Below are 6,000 nucleotides of genomic sequence, written 5' to 3'. Positions count from 1 at the left end.
CTGCATACATATTACTATATAAATTTATTAGGATATGAACTCCATGATAGGAGGAATTTCTTTTAATTTTGTTTCCTGTTGCATCCTCAGCTTCTGAAATAGTGCCCGGCACATAGTAGGTGCCCCACAGTGTTAGCTAAAGGCATCGTCATTGTCTTATTCAGCCCAGGCTGTCATAACAGAATACCACAGACTGGGCAGCTTAAACAACAGAAATTTATTTCTCACAGTTCTGGAGGCTGGAAGTCCAAGGTCAAAGTGCTGGCCCCGTAGGTTTCACTCTGAGGCTTCTCCTGGCTTGCAGACGGCTGCCTTCTTGCCGTGTCCTCACATGGCAAAGACAGAGTGCTCTGCTGTCTATTCCTCTTCTTCTTTTTCTTAAATTTTATTGAAGCATAGTTGATTTACAACGTTTGAGGTGTACAGCAAATGTTCAGTTATACGTACATATATATATATATATATATATATATATTCTTTTTCAGATTCTTTTCCGTTATCGGTTATTGCAAGATATTGACTATACTGTTCCTCTTCTTATAAGACACCAATCTTATCAGATTAGGGCCCCACACTTATGACCTCATTTAACCTCCTAAAATCCCCATCTCTTGCGACTTCCCTGGTGGAGCAGTGGTTAAGAATCTGCCTGCCAATGCAGGGGACACGGGTTCGAGCCCTGGTCCGGGAAGATGCCACATGCCATGGAGCAACTAAGCCCTGCCCCTCCTCAGTAAGGAAGTGACCTCAGGACAGAGAGGGATCGGAGGGAGGCCAGCCTCCTTCCTAGATGTATCTGTGATCCCAGGAGGTCCCCCGGAAAGAAAGCAGCCCCTGGCTGTGCCTGGAGCAAGGCCCAAAGAAAGCAGGTCCATGCTCGGGTCACTGCCACCCCTGGGGCCCTGGGGACTCCTGCAGGCAGAGTCACTGTCCCTACCCACCCAGGGTGGGTCGAGCTCCTTGGAGACAGCAGGAGCCTGATGACATGCTTTCTTGCCACCAGCATGCCCAGGACCCAGTGGGGTTCCCCTGATTGGCTCAGGACAGACAGGGCCCAGCCCTGGAGATGGGTGTGGGCTCATTTCCCCCCACCCCAGACACAGTGGAGGAGAGGGTGTAAAGAATATTGGGGGCCACAGTATCCAGCACACACTCGATTAACTGCTATGTGAATGCAGGCGAGAAGTCAGTGTTCAGGGACGTTCCTGGAGGAGTGGGAAAGGAGCAGGGTCTGAGGATGGGCAGCGTTTAGAGAGATGGAGAAGAAAGGGCATTCCCTTGGGGCCATAGCCTGAGCAGGGCCTGACATCTTGGGACGTTGCCAGGACCTTCCCCAGGGCTTAGCACACAGCAAGCACTTAATAACTGCATAGCTGGCAACTGTACCCACAGCAGCAGGAGGGTAGACCAGAAGTCCCTTCATCCTTCTTGCTGAGTCACACTGCTTCCCCCACTTTTACAAGTGATCGCCCACATCCACCCAATAGAATAGCCTAGAAACTCAGGCTCAAAGAAAAGATGTTAAAATTTCCATGTTGATGCAGGAGACATGATTGACATTCCAGTGGGGCTGGTGTTTGTCTCCTTTTTCCCTTTGCTTCCCAGCTAATTAGAGTTTAATATGTGGTACCCCTGCCACTCGCCTGGGGGTGTTATGAGTCTAGAATGATCCAGACCAATGGAGATGGAAATGGGACAACTTCTCTTGAGATTAAAAGGCAACATGGCCTGGGTCTGAAATTGTAGTTGGAAAAGCTGAGCTGATCCCAGGTCTCCTCAGGGGCCATGTTGGTCCCACCGTTTTGTCCCCGTCTCAAAATGTAATGACCACTCCATCGGGCCTGGCAGGTACTCTTCCCACCTAGAAAGTGTCAGTCTCTTCCCTTTATTATTCACTTTTTCTACAGATAATTATGTGCGAACCTACTGGGTGCTGCACGGAGCTGGGCTCAGGGGATGCAGAATAAGACAGACCCGCTTCCTGCTTCTCCAGGAGCCTTCAGCCCTAGGGGAGACGATAATGATCAAGTCATCCATCGATCAATCAAAAACAAGCAATCAGTAAGTCATTATATGAGGTAATGGTGGAGAGCAATTTGTGCTTTGGAGAAGGTAAAACAAAGTTAAGGTTAGAAAGGAAGGATAGAGCGTTTGAGACCGGGTCCAGGAAAGCCTCTCAGAAGCAGTGTCATTGGAGCAGATTCCTGGGTGACGGGAGGGCGTTGGTCCGTGGAGAGAATCTCGTTCTAGGCTCTTTGCATCTTTCAAGCGCTTGGATGATTATTGAATTCATTCCTGGGCCCCAAGGAGGGTGAATGAAGCAGCAGGAACACAGGCGAGTAATGAGGCACTCCGGAAACCACGGGGAAGGCAACTGCGCCTGAGGCTTGGCATATACTCACACCAGAAGGAAACAGTAAGAAACCAAGCAGAGCTGGCTCGTCAGGCTTCAGCTGGGTGTGGATAGAGCATGCACAGGGACCAGGATTGCTCACAGAGTGATGGGCAACTTCAGAGAGTCTCCAAGGACAAGCGGGTCCAGGGTGTCCACTGCACCCCAGCCTGCCCTCCGGCGCCACAGGGTGCCCTCTGGGCCTTGGCCACCCTCAGGGAAGACAGGGTGGGGGTCCACCCGGCTTCTCAGCCATACCTGACCCAGGCTGCGCAGCTCTACCTGGAACCTTACTCCTGTCAGTCATTCCTTGCTGGGTCACAACTCCTGCCCCTTCTCCCCCTGGCCCTTGATCTGGTTGCCAAGTCTCTTTGCCTGGCCCAGAGAATGTGCCTCATTTGGGGCCTGGAGTCCTCGTTCTGGGCCTGGTCCTTTTCCTGCATTCCCTTCTCCATCCTAAGTCATTCTAGTTCTGGGTTTGTATCCCACATAGCGACTGTACTACCCCCATATGCTAAGTATTCACTACATGCTGGTACTGGGTGAGCCCTTTCCTCAGGTGGTAGCCAACCTTGAAGATGGCCCCCATGATCTCTTCCCCCTGGATGCACAGTCTTGAACAGACCCCTCCCACATATTGCACCAGGGTTGGTCCATGGGGTCTATAGAAGGCAGCAGATGTGATGGTGTGAGGGGAACCACTGACCGAAACCGCCCACCCTGGCCAGGCACAGCAGTAGCCACTCGCGTGAGTTCTCTTACAACAGGAGGTCCTGGTAAGGAATGCGGAAGTAACAAGCTACCACCAACCGGAAGAATTCAGGCAAGGTCAAAAGGAGAGAGGGAGGGCTTCCCTGGTGGCGCAGTGGTTGAGAGTCTGCCTGCTAATGCAGGGGACACGGGTTCGAGTCCTGGTCTGGGAGGATCCCACATGCCGCGGAGCAACTAGGCCAGTGAGCCACACTACTGAGCCTGCGCGTCTGGAGCCTGTGCTCCGCAACAGGAGAGGCCGCGATAGTGAGAGGCCCACGCACCGCGATGAAGAGTGGCCCCCGCTTGCCACTACTAGAGAAAGCCCTCGCACAGTAACGAAGACCCAACACAGCCAAAAATAAATAAATTAATTAATAAACTACTACCCCCAACATCTTCTTAAAAAAGAAAAAAAGGGAGAGAGGGACTCCAGTCCATATGTCCCACCAGCCTCCCAGAATCCTTACTGGAATCCATCTTGGCTGAGTGATGCGTGCGCCACCAGGAAGGACCCTGAGTTAGAGTGATCGGCCAGAGACAACCCAGAAACTCACCCCATCACCATAAAACCCGAGACTGAGAGCCATGTGGCAGAGCAGCTCTTCTGGGTTCCCTGACCCTGCTGCTCTCCGCCCGGGTGCCCCTTCCTAATAAAGTCTCTGGCTTTGTCAGCACGTGTGTCTCCTCGGACAATTCATTTCTGAATGTTAGACAAGAGCCTGCTCTCGGGCCCTGGAAGGGGTCCCCCTTCCTGCAACAATGGCATGCCACTTCTGAGATTAGGTTACAAAAGATTTGGCCTGCTCTCAGAATACTCGTTGTGGGAAGCCAGCTGCCATGTCTGGAACAGCCACTTGGAGAGGCCCACATGGTGAGGGACTGAGGCCTCCTGCCCGCAGCTGTGTGAGGGCGCCATCTTGAAAAGGGGTCCTCCAGCCCAATTGAACCTTCAGAGACGGCAGCCCGACCAACATCTCAACCACGACTTCATGAAGGATCCTGAGCAAGAACCACCCAGCTAAGCCACTCCTGGATTCCCGACCCACAGAAACCATGAGATAATAAAGGTTTGCTGTCTTCAGCTGCTCTGTTTTAGAATAATTTGTTACGTGGCAACAGATGACTAACACACTCATCTCAGCTCTTTCAATACTCAGAACTCTATGCTGTGTAGTGATTGTTGTCTCATTATACAGGCAGGAAACTGCTGCTCAAACACGTGAAATCACTGGCCCCAAGTCACCCAGAGAAGTTGTGTAGAGGAGTGTGGGCTTGGGCGTTTGCATCCATTGTAACCAGATCTCTGGATTTCCATCCACTTACAACCACATGTTCCTACTCAGAAAGCATGTCCTTAGCCGAGGGCTTTACTCTTCAAAATAAGCCCCAGGGATGCTAATCACCCTTATTTTACAGATGAGCAAACTAAGGCTTAAAGAACCACGATTTACTCAGGATCCACAGCTGGGGTGGAGGGAGCCCCCATCAGAACTCAGTCCCCTGGGGTCAGTGCCCAGGGGTGCCACCTCTTCAGAGCGGGGGTCAGCCCTGGTGTGTGGCCTCAGGCTCTTCTTCCCCCACCCAGGACTGTGGGGCCCCTCGTCCACCTTCCCCAACCCCTCAGCCAGCAAAGGGCTCACAGCCTGCCGTGATGGGGGCTGTCATCTACAGGACTGAGGCTTCAAGTAGCTGTTTACTCTAGGTCTTGAATTTGAAAGAAGTTTAAAGTCCAACTTGAACCCTCAGCTCCTGGGATGCCTGTAACCATGGCAGCAGCTCACCGAGCAATAGCAAATATTTGCTGAAAGAGAGAGAGAACCAGGTAGGGAGGGAAACAGGGAGCAGGGCTTTGTCCTGGGCGCCTGCAGATGGCCTGGGGGCTGTCCCCAGGGGGCACTCAGATGCTGCCAGTAATAACTCCTCTACCCAGGGAGCACACCTCCACCTCCTGCCCATTCCCTGGGTTTCTGCATGAAATATGCCTTCAGGACAGCATGTCCAGGGCCAGATTCTGGGTGGGCCTCCTCTGCACTAATAAGTTCCTCCTTTTTCTTGAGCCTCAGTTTTTTCATCTGTGAAACAGGAATAACAAAGCTGCCTGCCTTTTTAGGGATGTCAGTAGCTTAAGTAAAGTCTAGCCTCCCTGGAGCATCCTCCTGAGAATTGTGGTAAAGACCACTCCCCAAACTGGGTTCCAGGATGAAGGGATGTCAAGAGCTCCAGGCCACCCTCTGGGTGGCCCAGAGAGGAGAGGTGGCTTGCTCAAGGCCACACAGCAAGTACAGCTGGGCCCAGAACCCAGCCACCCAGGCCTGCTGTCATCTCAGGCCAGGAGGCCCTCTCTGCCCAGCTGTCACAGCTGGGCGGTTGTGAACGATGGGTGCTGTGTGCTTCCTTGTGGACATGCTTGGGGCTTAGCCACAATATGGGTCAGGGCCTGGGGCAGTGTATTGGCAGAGAGAAGCCAGGGAAGCAGATTCTGAGCTGCTGGGAAGGGGTTCAATGTACCCTGCAGAAGCCTGCGGAAGGGACCAGGGCTCTCCCCGCGGCCATCCCCCTCACCTGGGGTTTCCAGGTTAACTGGTCCACATACACACCTTGATTTGTAAATAGACCAAAAGCGTCATTTATTTTTAAATTACATCCTAGTAAAAAAGACTACATCATATTATTGAGAGAATAAGGTGTACAGACCAAGCACACGGAATATACTAAAGGTCTGGAATTGAGTCTTGGCTTTTTTAGAGATCTGGGGCCTCAGTTTCCACACAGGTAAACAGGACCCTCCCCTCCCCCAGCTGGGAGTGAGTCTGAATGTTCTCAGGAGACACTGTTCTGAAAGTTTCCTCGCAGCC

This window comes from Neophocaena asiaeorientalis, unplaced genomic scaffold (assembly GCF_003031525.2).
Source record: "Neophocaena asiaeorientalis asiaeorientalis breed wild unplaced genomic scaffold, Neophocaena_asiaeorientalis_V1.1 scaffold461, whole genome shotgun sequence".
NCBI lineage: Eukaryota > Metazoa > Chordata > Mammalia > Artiodactyla > Phocoenidae > Neophocaena > Neophocaena asiaeorientalis.
The sequence above is the reverse complement of the archived record's forward strand: the minus strand, read 5'-3'. Positions refer to the sequence as shown.